The sequence below is a fragment of the Pinus tabuliformis genome, chromosome J (assembly GCF_031772625.1).
Source record: "Pinus tabuliformis cultivar Carrire ecotype Pingquan chromosome J, CPIR1, whole genome shotgun sequence".
NCBI lineage: Eukaryota > Viridiplantae > Streptophyta > Pinopsida > Pinales > Pinaceae > Pinus > Pinus tabuliformis.
In genome coordinates, this window is record NC_142295.1 from 935,589,866 (window position 1) to 935,607,497 (window position 17,632).

Consider the following 17,632-nt stretch of genomic DNA (forward strand, 5'->3'; position numbering starts at 1 on the left):
ACTAAGATTTGATTATATTTAGAGAATCCATCAAGTAATGAAATTCTGGATGAGCCTACTACCCTCTAAAGCATGTGGTCAATTTTTGGGAGAGGATAGTTGTCTTTTAATGACACCTTGTTAAATTTTCTGAAATAAACACAGGATCTTATTTCTCTTATTTTCTTCCTAGTAATGACTAAGTTAGAGACCCAATTTGAATATATAATGGGTGCTATGATCTGTGAATCATACATGCTTTTCACTTCCTTTTCAATGAGTGGCATAAGAAGTGGATTAGTTCTCCTAAGCTTATGTTTAAAGGGTTTACGGTCTTCCTTGATAGGAATCTTATGTTGAATTATGCTAGTATCATAAGACTTAAGGTATTCATAGCTCTAGGTAAAGACATCTTGAAACTCTTTGAACAAATTTATGTATTTCAATTTTTCATCTGGAGGTAATGCTTTGGATATTTTGATCATTTTGGGTTTTTCTTCAGTTCCTATATTACATTCTTCTATTTCTACTCCTAAAGGATCCATTTTTGGTTTCCTAGCTAGATCATTTGAATCAAACAAATCTTCTAATGGTACTAATCCCTTGGGAAAAAAATTATCTTTAATGTTTAAAATTTCAGGATCATCATTCGTTATTTCTTCTATTTCTACCTTTTCTAAGTTATCTATTTCTACTTTAGTGAAATTAGTGGGTTTACCTAGATGTAAAGCATTTATATATATTTCACTATCTATGTTATTGTCTATTGTACAATCTGTATCTATATTGCAATTTTGAAACTCTCCTTCAACATTCATGAAATCATAAATTTGAGAATCTTGTGAAAAAATCTATTAATATTTCAAATTGTCAAGTATATAGACCTATGTCTCACTTCCGTAGTGTACTAGTGGTTGGGCTGAAAACGAAATTTTTAGGTACTAGCAAAAGTGGCCAAACTGTGAGCTTGCATATTCTGTTTCCTAGGAATGGCAGCAAAGTCAGTTTCGAGAAGGTCCTTAATCAAATCTAGGACAGTCTCTATATATTGGCTATGTCTGGGATTATTCACACAATATTCACCTTTTATTCTTTTTATAATCAATTCTGAATCTGCCATGATAAAAACTCTCTTGGCAACCAGTTTTCTAACCATTTGTAGTTATAAGATCAGAGTTTCATATTTTGCCATGTTATTTGTGCATTTAAAGTTTAATCTAAATGCATCACCTTCAGAATGATTATTTTCCATGTTGTGAATCCAAACTCCTGCACCTGCTCCTAATCTATTCACAGAGCCATAAAAATCTAAATGCCATAGGGACTCATGAAAAAAAATTTCACTATCATGCGCTTTGTATTTTTCTTCTACAGTTGTGATTTCATTTTTGTCAATGCCTGAATTATACAAGATGAAAGAGCCCATATTAGAATGCATGGAGTATATGGGGAAATTTTGTGGTTTTTCTGCACTACTCACTATTTATTTCATCAATGTTTCTTTGTAACATTTCCTTTGTTGACCAAAAACAGATATGGTGGCATATGACATGTCTAATTGTAGAGATCCCTGTAATTTTTCTCCCCATGAGCAAGATAATAGCATTCCATACTTGGGTGGGATGTCAGCAATTACTGTGTCCATCACAATACTCTTTGTTGAGCACTAGAGTAGAGTCACACACAAATCTTTAATCGGGCCAAGGCACTTGACTTGGCTATAATCAAAGGAAAACGGGTCCTTATATGGTTTGGTGATATCTAAGTTTAGTCTCTCTATGATTGCTTTTGGCATTAGTTTATGGGATGTCCCTGAGTCTAGCATAATATTATGTAATATTTTATCATGAACATTGAAGCTAATGTAGAAGGGAGGAATACCCCCTTGCTGATATGTGCCATTTACTTCAGGACCAAACAATAACTCAGGTTAATCATCATTCAAGTTTACAACATCCTCTCCTTCACCTGTATTTAATGTTTCAGTGATTTGTGCTTTATATGATTCATTTTTCACTAGCTTGATCAAAGGAACTGATATTTTCAATTTTGCTATCTCAGCCTTAATGTTGAATGGCAATTAACTTTTTCCTGATTGGATGAGATCTTCCTTAGAAAATGTGGTATGTGTATTTTTATCTTCTTTTTTAGTACCTGGCACTTCAGTTTCTGTTTCAGTAGTTTTGTTTTGAATTCTCTTATTTGGAATGATTTGAGTAACAGTTTTAGTTTTAGTTTTAGATGAAGTTATATCTACAATTTTTGGGCTGGAAGTCTCCTAAGTTCCCCTAGGGAGAATTTGTAGAAATTTGGTCACATGAGCTTCTGTTATCTTTTCACTGTGGGTTTGGATTGATTTCTTAGTGGGAATTTCAGTATTATTTTTTTCTTCTAAGGTTGTACTATTTGTGAACCTCATATATAGCAGATTCATAGCCTTGTTTGAAGTCAAAGGATTCTCCATATTCTAATTGCAATTGTTGCAGCATGTAAAATTGTTGTTCTTCCTTAGTAAGAAAAAAAACATGTTCGTTTTTAATCCCTAATAGGTTTATCTGGGTTTCATCCTCTTCTTCATGGTATTGTGAACCCTCAACATAGTTTTCCTGGAAGGGTGGTCTAATTTGTTGATCCGGTATTACATTTTTTCTAGTGTTAGGATTTTTTCTAAAGTTGGCATTTCTTATTGGGGGTGGCTGTTGATTTTCCCACTGAGTTTTTCTTTCAATTTTTTCTAATCTATCCATTATCCTTTCTACACTCTTTGCTAAACCATCTATTTTACCATCATAAGTGGAAGTTTCCTCCTTAATGACAACTCTTTCTCATTTCTCATCCTAGCTTTCTTAGCTAATAGATTGGCTTCTACACTAACATCATTACTGTGCATTTGCTCTAATGTTTCAGGGTTTATATCCCTTAATTGGTATGACATTTCAGTGTCAAAACCATCACAGAATTTGATCAATGCTAGGTTTGGTGAAGGTTTAATATTAGCATGGATTGCATTGTAGATGCTATTTAACCTAGTACAATAATCCTGAAATGATTCATTAGGAGCTCTTCTAATGTTATCATATTTAGATAGTATCTGTAGAGGGTTTTTCTTTCTTTCCCATCTATCAATAAACGATCTATGAAAAGAAGCTAAATCTTCAATATGATTAGCTGGTAAACCTTTGAACCATTTTTTTACATCTCCTGTCAATGTTTGGGCAAATAACCTCATTTGTACATCAGACTCATAAATTTCATGCAATTCGAAGTAGTCGGTCATTTTGTTCACATGCTTTTGGGCAGTATACTGACTAGTAGCATCAAACAAAAAAAAAAAAAATTGGTAATCTTGGGGCATGGCATGAAACTATGCTAGTAAGACCATAGGTGCATATATGTCTGTCATGGCTGAGATTTTGGTTTGACAAGGGGGCAAAATAGTGGTGCTTGAAGAAGGACTTGAGATGGTAGGAGATGAACTAGATGAACCTGAGATGCTCGAATGAAGAGGAAGTTGAGTTATCAATGGTTTAGGGGAATGAACTGTGGTGGATATTCTAGGTAAGGTGGTAGTAAAAGAAGCTGTATTTATAGTATTTGAAGATTCTGTAGAAATTTCAGAGGAAGTAGCAGTGGGGGAATCTAATTTAACAGATTGTTGAAGATATTCATAATCTATATGGCTTATCAAGGTTGAGGTTAAAGCTACTAGTTTATCAAAAGTATTCGAGACAAGTTGATCTAAATTTGGATGTATAGGCACATTTTTTGACTCAATGAATTGAATAAAATTAGGGTCTATTACAGTTTCATGAATTGAATTTTCTGATTTGGTTCTAAACAAAGAAAGCTCAAATGAAAGATCAAATTGAATATCCTCTAAACTTGATAATTCTTTAGGGAGTGAATTTTCTTTAACTAACTGGCTACTACTTACTTGAGTTTCTACCTTTTTTGGTTTTCTTAAAATTCTATCAGGGTCATCAACTATTGTAGTGGGGTTTGGATCTAGATTTTCCCTAGTATAGTGAGTCTTTTTGGGAGCTAAAATTTTAATTTTTTAATTGTTTTTTGAAACTTTCTAACAACAACTCTAAAATGACCTTAAGGTGCAAAAGATGAATTTTAAGGTTTCCTTAAAGTTTTATTAGATTGAGGATCGAAGTCCCCAGTATGGTCGCCAATATGTTATCACTCCAATATTTCTCTAGAGTTGTTAAGAAAGAAATGATTAGAGGTAACCAAAAACCTACTCTGGAGATTGGGATCTAGACTTCTTAATTCTCAGAGAGGGCTCTCTCTTTATGATTTAACGTTGTTTTAGTTATTTCATTTTAGGCTAGCTATGATTATACTTGGATTTTGATTTGGATTTAGTGGTGAGATCAATGACTTAGATGGGTAGAGGGATGTATTTTACCATTGGGCTATTGGGTCAAGTGTTAAGACAAACAGGACTAGAGAAAATTCTAAAACTAGTGCCTATAAGGTAAGGTAGCTGACTAATTTCAACTCTTAAGGCTGGAATGATGAAGTTGGTTTCAATCCAAGGAGCCATTAAGGGTTCCTTAGGCCAGCTAATGAAACAAGTGAAAGAGGTCAATCAGGATGGGAGAGAAATTAAGGATTCTCAGATCCAGATATCAGAAGAAAACATAGAAATGATCAACTATTCAAAATAGAGTGTACTTAAACAAATTCTGAGATAAATTTCCAATTAATTAATTCACATTAGATAACATGTAAGTTTGTGTAATACATAAGAAGATAACAAATCTGACAAAGAAAATACTTCACTGTAATTGTTCAACACATGAATCCTGTAATGCGATCTTTTTATTACTAAGTCCAGTCTGCTGACTGGAAAAATTGGTACAATAACCCTCAGGTTTCTGATCAATACAACTCTAAAAATGTCTAGAAATCCACCCCCAATACTTCGACTTATGAAGTTTTTATACAAAAATAATTTACAAAAAATCCCAAACTGCCTTGGGAATTAATCTAGGAGAAAGAAATATCTTCATGCAAGAAGATAGAGATAGATGTTCAACTACTGCATGCTATCCCTATTTATTTGGTTGTGTTGTCTTTATGCTCTAGTATTTTGTTGTTTATTCTCTACCTTGCTATTGGTATTCATGTTGATTGTCCTTTTTACTTTTCTGTTTCTCAACTGATACACTTTCACCCGATACTCTTTCATCTGACTGGCTTGTTACTTTTCCTTTACTATGCTTTTTTACTTTGACTGTGAATTTTTACATTTTGACTGTGCATTTTTATAGAAATTGATTTAACTTCTCCCAAATATCTGCATCTGGTAATTTGATATTTACCATCCTCCTATAAATTTCATCTACTTCATTGTACTTGGCAAAAGTGGGTTTATTTTCAAAAAGGTGTTTTACCTCATGCTGGAGGTAAAATAGGTTCTAAAATGTCTGATATAGAACCTTTCCAGTAGGCATCCCCTTCATAGAGGAAGTATTTACCTGATCCCTTTCCACCTTTCTGATTCTCCTGTTGTAGTCCTCTTATGGCATTAATTTATAATTTATTACCAAGGGATTTGGCAGACCTTTCTGCCTCCAAACATCAAACTTTACCATGAACCTATCTATAGCGAGTTGCATGGTATGACATTTGTCTTCAAGGTTCATCATCAAATTCCTCTTGGTTAGCACCTTTTTTAGTTCAAGTATGGTGCCAGTCCTATCAGATATCTCCGGCTCCTACTATTCATATTTGTTTTTGGAGTTCATGAAATGGATGATTCTAGTGGCTTCTTCTAGCATATCTCCCAGTTCAGCCTTAACTCTCTGAATGGCTTCTGTAGCCTCTTTTACTAAGTCATTTTTTTCAAAAATTACTTGAATGGATGGCCAAATATCATTGACAGAGTGAATTATATTGGACCATAACTGTTCCTTAGCTTGGCTAAGTGGCTCCTTTAATGTTAGCTCCTTCTCTAAGCCCTTTATCCTTTCATTCATTCTGGTTGCCTTCTATACTTTTTCTTTGTGCATAATCTATGCAAGATTATTGTCATTCTCTAGATTGGTTATCTTTTCCTTAAGCTTGTTCATCTCTGTGGTCTGAATGGACATGTCCTCCATTGCTTTGACCAACTTGCTTGCCTCATCACCTGGCTGGCTTGCTGCTGATGTCGAACCTATTGTTGATGTAGATGTTGTGGCAGTTGATAATGTTGTGGCCAGTGGAGCTAGCAGAGCCAATGAAGCTGACAAGGTGGATGGTACTGCTATGGTGACTGTTGGAATAACAGTGGTGGTGGCAGTCTCAAGACTAGCTTGTTTTAATTGTATCAAGCTGTCTAACTCCTTCTCCATCTCTTTCAACTAACATTTGGTTGTAAAATAAGGTCCATCATTTCATTTTGATGTGTTTTGCTTTCTATGACCTCTTTTGTCTGTGGATGCTCTGAATGAGGCAATTTTAGTTGTTTTTTGAGAGCAGCAATGTCCTCATTCTTTTTCTTTATCAAATTCTCAGCAGGCTTGATATCATTGGGATCATTTCCAAGCTCAATGACCAAGTCTTCTAGTGACTTGATTCTGCTATCTTTGGCCTGTGATGAGGCCTTTTCCAGCTTGTACTGTGCAGTGATATTATCTAATGAACATTGAAGTTTTTTTGCAGTCATAGCTTTACCTGTCAAAGTGGAATAGATCATCTCACCCGCCTACTTATGGAACTCAATTCGGTCAATGGGATGAACATCCTTGGCCAAAACCTCAAAATCTGCTTCTTATAGTCTGATGATGATCTTGGCTACTCGACTATAGGCTGCATGAAGATCATCTGCATTTTACCTCTTTTGATGTCAAAGGCTGACATCAACCTATTTTGATTTGCAGGTTTCTGCTTGAAGTATTGGGCATAAGTCTCAGCCTTCAATTTCTCATTCCTCAACATAATTTCCTTGTATCTATATTTGATATCCTTCCCTTTATCCACAGGCCTGGTGAATGAAGAGACCTCAACGTTGAGCTATCTCTCAATAAGTTTGGTATTTGAGGAAAAGTGTTGGTTTGTTTCTCTTGAAGCTTATGGGCCTTTGCTTCTTTCCACCATTGTGTCAGTGTCAATGATTTCCACTCAGTGAATGGTGTCTTCTTATTTAGTTACAGGATTAAGCTTGGGCTTCTTCCTATAACTGATCTCAAACTGTTCATCTATGGTTTCCATGGCTGAACTAGAACCTTCTTCCCTGGTTCTCTTTGCATTTTTGTCTTCATTTGTTGGAGTCTGTAAAATAGGATGAATATTCATTGATTCTCCTAACTCTAGAACCAGCAGGAAGGAACTTGTATCAATATGTTTTTCTACATCAATTAATGTATTCTCTACATCAACTACAATACTATCCATGTCTATCAAAGTGTTTTCCAACCATTCTGATTGGTTGGCAAATCTCTCAATGTCTGGCCTGGGATGATGGATGAAAGGACCCAATTTGACCTTGAGCCTGAGCTTATTTAAGACTCCATGAGGGTCATATTGCCACATAACTGTTCTCGAATTTAATCTATTGTATAATCTTATCTACCTCTAGTTTAGCTTCCCTGTTATTACAAATAAAGGGGCCCAATTGGTTTTTCATTTTGAATTGAGTTTTCTTATTGGCTACCAGGAAGTTAACTTCATTAGAGTTTACTATCTGCCTAAAGTACTCTAATGCAAATAACCTCATGGGGAGGTATTTGGGCAGATTGTAGGGGTCCAGTTGGCATCCATATATCCTTATCTCTAGTGGTGTTGGTATAAATACCAGTCTCCCACTTTACTCTTCTTTGTCAACTGTAAAACCCTTTTAATTTCCTGACTGATCCTGGGCTGATAGCTACTGGTTAGCATGTTTACAACAGGATGCACAAATGAATCAATGAAGTCTTTGTAGGAAAAAATAGTGGAGTATTGTTGGATCACTGGTGTCCAATATATGACTGATCTTTGATCGCATTTGGTGTCCAATTTCTGAATATTGATTGGAAACGTGTCTGACTGATAGTAGAGGAACATGTGAAACAAAACTGAAGAGTACTTGAAAACTCTCTCATTTGGTAGTCTAATGAATTATTCATGCATTATGTATGCTATGAACTGAGCATAGTTATACATTAAAGCTATGGTACAATGGGAGGGTAGTTACAGTGTGTGAAACAGGGTTTACGATGTAGAAATAAGTTTCTCTTCAATTTTAGGAAGGTTTATTTAATTAATTCAATTAATTAACCACTTAATTACAACCGTGTGTTTTCAAATTCAAAGGTCGTTATAGTTTTTTCCAAGAACACCTGGAAATTGATGGTTTGGTGTGAAAATTGGGTGTAGTGTTGAATGCAGAAGGTACTGTGGCTTCAATTGTCAACTGGTTGCTTCAATTGTGTATCCAGAGCGTCTTCAGGTGACAGAAGGTGGTCAGATTTTCCCAAAGGTTTAGGGTGTCGCAAATGGCTAAGTAGTAGTTTGCAGTGAAAAACAAGTGAAAAGAGCAATATGGGGCTTTTTTGGCCTTTTAACGGGTAACAGTCACATTTTGGTGTGGAATTAATTAAATGAACAGTGGGCAGTTTTAGGTTTATGTAGGGAGGTAGTTTTGTGCACCATCACACCACTTTTGGAGGGTAGGCAGTATTTTTTGCGAGCACGCAATCTAGCCTGGTGTTTCCACGTAGCATAACAGTGCCCAAGCAAACCACGAATATCACATGCTCTCGAGCTGTTATCGGTCAGATAATGAATCTGCGCGATATGGTTGTACACCGCTGGATCTGGGGGTATGAGATTAGAGGGCTATTGCGCAATTGAGTTGCACGAATGGAATCTGGAAAGTGATTTAGCGGGGCCTAGGATTTAATTACATATAATTGTAATTATTTAACCAATAATGTTGGGGTTTTCAATATAATCAAATGGTTAATGAAAGGTAGGACAATGGGTTATGTGGTGGGGGTTTTTTAACTGCACCAAGGGTTGGTGGGTTAAAAAGGGTATCGGCAAAATATGAACCTGGGACGTTAATTACATAATGGGGGGGGCATAAAAACTTAGGATAATTGGATTTTTCTGGGTTTTTGAAGGGGAAAGGGAAATTAATAAGGGGGGAAAGTGATATTTGTAATGGGGAATGGGTTTCACAGTATGGAAAGGGGTTTTAGGAAGGAGGGTGATTTTTGAAGGGTAATTTCTAGGGAAACGTGTGAAACCAAGGGGGAAAGGTCAAATAAGGGGAAAAGGGTATTTATAAGTGATGAAGGGATAATGGGGAAATTAGCAAATAAGCATATGGGGGTGTACTGAAGTGAGGCGAAATTAGTAAACATGCTTGGTGAATATCCTTTCTTTCTCACAAATCCTCCTGCACATGAAACATAGGATTAAGCATGATAAATGTGCTTTTGATTTAGCAACCTTGTGCATTTGCAACATTTCTTCTACCTACCCTTTATTTACCCTAACATTTTCTCTTCATTTATTGGGTGCATTTGAGCTTGCTGACCCTTTATTTCCTTTTCTTTTGATAAGCAAACTATCTAATTCTAATATTATAATTTCCAATGGCTTAGATTAAACTGATGAGCTCATTTTTATTCTCTACCTAACTACTATTCTGCCAAGGTTAAATATTTTGGCTAGACCTTTATTCTCTATCTATAAACATGAAATTTAAAGCATAAAGGACTCAAGATTAAGCTATTTGACCATCATGGATTGTGGCATTTTTGACAAGCTGCACACAATCTTATTTTTGCATAGTAAAAGAAAAATTAGTGGCGTTTGAATTTGCACACTTTCATGATCTATTTTATTTCTTTTTGGGGTTCATATTTTTCACTTTTTTTTATCTTTCTTCTTTCTTTTTGTCCTTTTATTATTCTTTTATGACGTACCCTCTTTACATTTTTTTAATTTTTAATATGGAAAACATTTTGCAGAAAGTAAAAGCATGTACAATATTACAAGGACTAACCATATCCAATTCAAAATTGTGAAACCTATTATTATAGGACCCTAATAGGGTTGGTCACCTAAAATATTGGGATGGTTCCTAGGAGTATTTTTGTTAATGTGGAAGGTTTGTATGGTGTGTTTCTTTCAGTTCCACTTCCTTAAATTGACTTAGGAGGTCGAATAATATCATAGTAGCTTCGCATCACATGTTTACCCTGGTTAGCCGGTTACTTGGGTAGATATGGGAGGAGGGGCATTACACCTTCCAAAAGATAAAAAGTTAGGTGCATCATCCAATGTGTCTTTGAGCCTGAGGGTCATTGATGCCATGTTTGAGATGTAGACAAACTACAACTCTTTGAACTTATAATTAGAGTAGCTCCAATACCTTGTAAATATTCCAAACCCTAGGTGATTGTTATCTTATTCTTATTACATGTCATTAATTTACTAAATAAGAATACCTCAATCAAATATATTACTGGAAAACATAGTAGAAGCATGAAAATAAATTTATCATACAAATAGGAATTTATTATTTCAAAATTTATTTTCATTTCATTAAAAAAACTTTTAAGAAACTGTTGAGTCCTGAAACTACATATCTCCTACACACTTTCCTAGACTTTTTCCCCTAACCTGGAACCTCATAAGCTATCAAAATCATTGAATATTGATTCTAAAATACCACTTAAGTGGTTTTCTGACTATGTTTTTGTGTTTGTTGTTTGACTTAGATTTTTCTCATGAGCTGCCGAATGCAGCCACTTTCTGCAACTGATTCAACTTTCCGCAACTGTTTTTGTTAAACTCTAGGTTGTAGGTGTCATCAAGCAAAACAGGACACATGGGTAGATCAGGAATGACCTGGACATGGATCAGGTCCTATTGGTTCAGCCGGATTCATCAAGGAAATCCGTGGTCAAAGGTGGTCAAGCGGTGGTCAAACAGAGGAATCCTATAGCAACAGGACTCCGTATTCAAGCACGTGAAGGATTCCTGGTCGTTCCTAGATCCCTGGGGACATGCTGACAGCTGTAGACTACCCCACGATGTGAATCCAATAGCCACAGTTGATAGATTTAATAATCTCAGCAACCATTATGCTAAATCCATGGACGCTGTCTTTTACGTGTCTTCTGTTGACGTAGTTTCACAGGAAAACAATTATGAAGTTTTTGTTATAAATAATGTGTTTCTATACACATAGAGTTAGTCTTTTGTTAATGTAATTTTGCTATTAAAATTACTGTACCGTGACACTAGTTCCACTATGGTAACGAGAGGATTCTTCCTCTGTTTTGATATATAAAGAAGAATGTTTCTATATGAATGCGTGAACATAATTTTGGATTGATAGCTTGTTGACCGAGGCTGTGCAGAGGGCCCCTGTACACTGAGGTTTCCTTTTCCTTGTTGCTGTATAGTTTTTACGTATCATTTCTTATTTCCATTGCACATGTTTCATAGTTATCCACATGTGTATATATTTCATCTGTTATGATATTAACATTTCATTCTTACTTATGATTTTACAAGCTTTGTATTAACGCTGATCAGTGTGTGTATGTTTTAGGACAGAGTAGGCCCGAGCATTTTTCATGCAATTTTCATAATAACTAGTGACATGGAATTAGCCTCTCTACTGACTTTGCTCTTCTTAGTTTTTTTTAATTCCAGTTATGCTTTGATTCCAGTTTTATTCACTTGCTTTAGTAGTTAGTTTAGATATCAGATTTCTCATGTCATTGATGTTATCTCTGAAAGCCATAGCTTAGACTACCTGGCAAGGTATAAGACCATGATTGATGTGATTTGATTTTAGTTTTACTTTTCTACAATTAGATATCAACTTGCTCATATCATTAACGATTATCTTCGAAAGCCATAACTTAGACTAACTGGTGAGGAATCGAATTATGAATGATGTGATTTGATTTTAGTTTTACTTTTCTGCAATTAGACATCAACTTGCTCATATCATTGACGATTATCTTTGAAAGCCACACCTTAGACTAACTGGCGAGGAACCAGATTATGAATGATGTGATTTGATTTTAGTTTTAGTTTTCTGCAATTAGACATTAACTTGCTCATATCATTGACATTATCTCCGAAAGCCATACCTTAGACTACCTGGTGAGGTATTGGACTATGAATGATGTGAATTGATTTTACTTTTACGAGATTGCAATTTTTTATTTATTTGAGTGCAGTAGCTTAATTCATTTTTGTGTATTTAGACAGCAGCAGAGATAATGGTTTCATGATCAATAGTTCATTATTTTCTTGACTTAAATAGCGGCATATTGTTATTCTTGTTCAAGTATTAATTTCATCACTAGTATGTTCTAAGACCCTCTGAAGTGTTAAGTTTTGGAAATCATTATAGAGGACACAATTGCCTTAAAATCTATATCCATACTTGCCTTCTAGGGTATTCTTAAAACTCAGGAATAGGATTTCAATTCATATTAGGAGATAAACGAAGATAAGAAACCCCAAAACAAAGTAAAAATTGAAAACGACAAAAAGATAAGAAAGAGGATGTCTTGCACATATAGTGCGCCACACTTCATCAGTCTATGACTCCTGGATTGGTAATTAATGTAGCAATTTAGGACACACTAAATTGACCAAACATTTTGGTGCCGTTGCCAGGGAAGTGTAACTAGGTAGCTAATCTCTTTAAAAAAAAGAAGGGAAAAATTGATAACTTCTTGAAGTATGCTCTCCTCTTGCACCTAGTGTGATCTGGAGGATCAGAAAATAGAGTTGTTAGTTCAATAATTTCTTGATTATGCTCTCTTCTTGCACCTAGAGTGACCAGGAAGATCAGAAAGAGAATTATTAGCTCGACTTAAAAAAAAAAAAAAAAAAAAAAAAAAAAAAATGACATGCATAGAGAAGGAGATTCTAGGGGAAGGTTTATAGCTAGGGCCAAAAGTTCAATTTTCACAACTCTAGCTACTTCAAGGCATAGACAAGATACACCTCCATCATCTCTGACTCACACTCCCAGCCTTAGGATTCCTGGAATGCAAGGGGCAGCAACTGAATTAGGAGACTCTCCCACGCTATCCATTAAATTTGACCTAGGAGAATAGCCTTTCTTCACTTCTACAGGGGAACATATTGTAATCAAAGAAGTAGAATCACCTGAAGAATGGGAGGGAGAAATTCTTCCTCGTTTTCCATTAATAGAAGAACTAGAGGACTCTGACAACTCTAAGGAAACTATCATGACAGAGGAAGTAGTAAATGGATTTGGAGGAGGGGGTCAAGGTAGAGGAAGAGGAAACAATGGAGGAGGTAGAGGTAACAATGGGGGAAATAAGGATGGAGATCACTCATTTGGATTCCCTATAGACAATGAGGAAACCCATACAAAAATGAAAAACATTTCACCATCTGTCCTCCCAAACTTTTATGGGTTGCGAAGTGAGGATCCTGAAACATTTCTATTTGAGTTTGAAGTCTTGTGCCGAACCTATGACTATATGGAAGACTCTCAAAAACTCAAACGATTTCCTTCAACATTGAAAGGAGCTGCTTTGAAATGGTTCATGGGATTAGTCACTCAATCTATTAGGAATTGGAATGATATGAAACAAACATTTTTGGATAGATACTTGGATTATTGCATGCCCACCAATCATAAGGATGAGGTATTCAAGATGATGTAAAAATAAGATGAAAACTTGGAGGATTTACTTGAAAGATTTCGATACAACTTAAAGAGAGCAAAAATGAGTAATTTAGATGAGGAAACCTTGAAAGCCCTTCTATTAAAAGCCATTAGAGATGAATGGATAGATATTTTAAACATGATGGGGAAGGGAGATATTTCTCAACTTCCACTCAATGACATAGCAGATCTATGTGTCCATCTCTCAAGGGGAAAATCTAAAATTGGAAAAGGGCCTAGAGATCCTTCTCTTATTAGAGCAAACAAATCTGCAACTAGATCAGTAAGTAGGATAGAGATTGGCAATATGCTTGATGAGTTCAAAACTAATATTCTAGGGAGCCTTAGTGAACAACTAGACACCCTTAAAATAAAAAACAAACACAAAGCAGAAGCCGAAGCCTTAGCTATCTTTTGTCCAAAATGTAGAAAGAAACATGCTTTAATGGAATGTCCCTTGGATGCAAAAGTTGTAGAAACATGTGTGATTTTCTCAAAAAGCCATGAGACCAAGGATTGTCCTTCAATTCCGGGGCTCAAAGCTGTCTTTCAGGAAGATGCAAATTCAGTAGAATCCCTTTGTTTTGTTTCAAGAAGACCATGGCAGGGACCACAGAATCAAGGATTTAACAATCCTATGAACTCTCAGCTCCCACCAAATTGGAATTCTTGGCAACAACCTTGGCCCCAATCTCAAAATCCATACCAATCATGGGCATAAGGGATGCAAAATCCTTATGGGAGATTTGCTCAATTTTATCAATATCCTCCATCTTTTCAAAATCAACAAAATCCACAAATTCCAAATCAAAACCCACAACTTTCATTACCATTTCCACAACAACAACCTTCTCAACAAAATGCAAATTCTCAACTCTTGCTTACATTTCAACAAAAGACAAGTCAACTACCAGCCCAGCCATTGCCAAATCCCAATAACAAAAATCCTCAGAATGCTTACATGGTAGAAGGACAACAATTTCCTACCTATATGATGTTCCTCTGAGGAGGATTCTCTTAAAACCAATAAAGGTTCTAAGGAAGCATCTCTTCAAAACCCAAACATTCAAAAAGAAAAAGAAAAAGATTCAACCCCCACAATTCCTATAGTTGAGCAACCTGCATCTTCATCCACACCTCCTTTCCCTGAAAGATTACAAATTGACAAAGGGGAGGAAAAACAAATCTTGTTGCCTGACTATGATTTTCTAGATGAATTAAAGAATGTCTGTATCAAGATTCCCTTGCTACAAGCCATTAGAGAGATTCCTATTCTAGCAAAAACAATAAAGGAGTTGAGTCTTAAGAGACCATGAAGGAAACCAACAGATACAAGAAGAATCCACCTGGTAGGAAAAATTGCAAATATAATGATGGAAAAAATTACCATGCAGAAATATGTAGATCCAGGTAGTCCAATTGTCAAGACCCATATAAATGGGATATCAATTACAAACACTTTGATTGACTTAGGGACTGCTATCAACATTATGCGTAGACAGACTATGGAGCAGCTTAAAGTTCCTAATCTTCTTTTTACAACCACCTTACTACAACTTGCAGATAGATCAATAATCAAACCAGATGGTGTATTAGAAGATATTTCAGTCTCCTTAGATTCTTGGGAATATCCAGTAGATTTCATGATTTTGACTCCCAAGAGTAATTTAGGAGGGCATCCACTTATATTAGGAAGACCTTGGCTAGCCACAGCTAATGCTTTCATTAGTTGTAGATCTGGAGATATGTACATTTCTGATGGTAATTCGACAAAGAAATTCAATTTGTATCTTCCAGCAAAAGCAATTATAGAAGTAGGAAACAATGAATGGGTTAATGATGAGGACAGTATACGACCTGTCTTTACCATTTTTGAAATCAGTGAAGATAGTCAAATTCTGAACACATTAGAAAATTTTGAAACACCTTCAGAATATGACCACACACAATTTCAGTTAGATTCTAATATTGAGTACTTATCATCAAGAAAAATGTCTCTTTACTCTATGGAAGAGTTCGGTAGTTCTACCATTGAGATTCTTCAAGGTAAAACATTGAATATCAACAAAAATTTGGAAAAATCACAACAAGAAGAGATAATCAAAATCCTGCAAAAACATTCTACTGCCTTTGCATGGGAGTATACTGATATGAAAGGTATTGACCCTAAGACTTGCATCCATCATATCTATATCGAGGAAAATAGTAGACCAATCAGACAACCTTAGAGAAGGATGAATCCAAATCTTAGGGAGATAGTGAAAGAAGAGCTCCAAAAACTACTCAATGTAAACTTCATTTATCCGATTTCAGATAGCCGATGGGTTTCTCCTTTGGTTATAGTACCCAAAAAGAATTGTAAATGGAGGGTATGCATTTATTACAGGGAATTGAACAAAGAAACTTTGAAGGATAACTTTCCCTTGCCCTTTATCGATCAAGTATTAGATACATTAGCAGGCAAAAAGTACTTTTCATTTCTGGATGTTTTTGGTGGTTATAATCAAATTCAAGTAGCACCTGAAGATCAGGATAAGACCACATTTACCTATCGATGGGGAACTTTTTCTTATCAAGTGCTTCCTTTTGGATTATGTAATGCACCCGCAACATTCCAAAGAGTAGTACTAAGAATTTTTTCTGATCTAATTCATGATTGTGTAGAGGTTTATATGGATGATTTTACAATTTACAGTGATTTGTTTGAAGAGGCATTGGAAAATTTGGAAAAAGTCCTTATAAGATGTAAAGAGACAAACCTTTCATTAAGCCATGAAAACTGCTTTATGAAGTTTACTGAAGGTATTGTTTTAGGACATCATATTTCAGGGGATGGGATTAAAGTTGATAGATCAAAAGTTGAAGTCATCTCCAAATTGCTTATTTCAAATTGTCAAAAAGTTGTTAGAAGTTTTCTAGGATTTACTGGATATTATAGAAGATTTATAGAAAACTTCACTAAAATAGCATCTCCACTCTTCAAACTGCTTACAAAAGAATGTGAATTCAAATGGGATCCTGATTGTCAATCAGGATTTGAAACTTTGAAAACAAGAATATCTTAAGCGCCTGTCTTGAGAGGACCAAATTGGAAACTTCCTTTCCATATTTCTACATATGCTTCAGATACATCTTTAGGAGCTATGTTGGGTCAAAAATATTTAGTTCCTTATGCCATTTACTATACGAGTAAAATTTAACTCCCACTGAGTTGAACTATACTGTGACTGAAAAAGAGTTCTTAGCTGTTATTCATGCAATAAATAAAACTAGCTCACAAAAAGATAGAAAAGAAAGATCCACGCCTTAGAATTCAGCCTCTTCGAGGGGGAACCTCCTTTACATTACATAAATGAGCAATTCTTGGATGATTCAAATGACAAAACCTCCTTTCTATATATAGGAGTCTAACGAGTCATAATATAACCCAGCCGACCTAACAATAATAATATAAAGCCAAAAAAATAACAATAGAGGGATTCTATGGGGCACAATAATAACAATATGTGGATGATAGGGGCACAACAATATTAATAAGGGATACAACTAAAATAGTAATGGGGTAATCACTAGTATTATATGGGCCCAACATGCCCCTCTCCTTCAAAAAAGTGTTGTCCTCAACGCTTCAGTAGTTCTGGATGCTTCGGCATAAAATTCTCATCCTCCCATGTGGAATCTTTAGCGGATAAGTTGTTCCACTTGATAAGATACTCCAAAATTGATCGATTTCATAACTGTCAAGTTCTTGTTTCTGTGACTGCTTCTGGTTCCAATATAATTTTTCCTTGCTCGTCATGTTCTGGCAATATTGTTTGAACTGGGAGCTTGTCGCCTATAACCTTCTTTAAACATCAAACATGGAAAACTGGGTGTAATCGAGAAGCTGCAGGAAGCTCCAATTTGTATGCCATAGTACCAATCTTTTGCAACACCTTGTACGGACCATAATACTTTGGTGATAATTTATTATCCTTCTTAGCTTGCTTG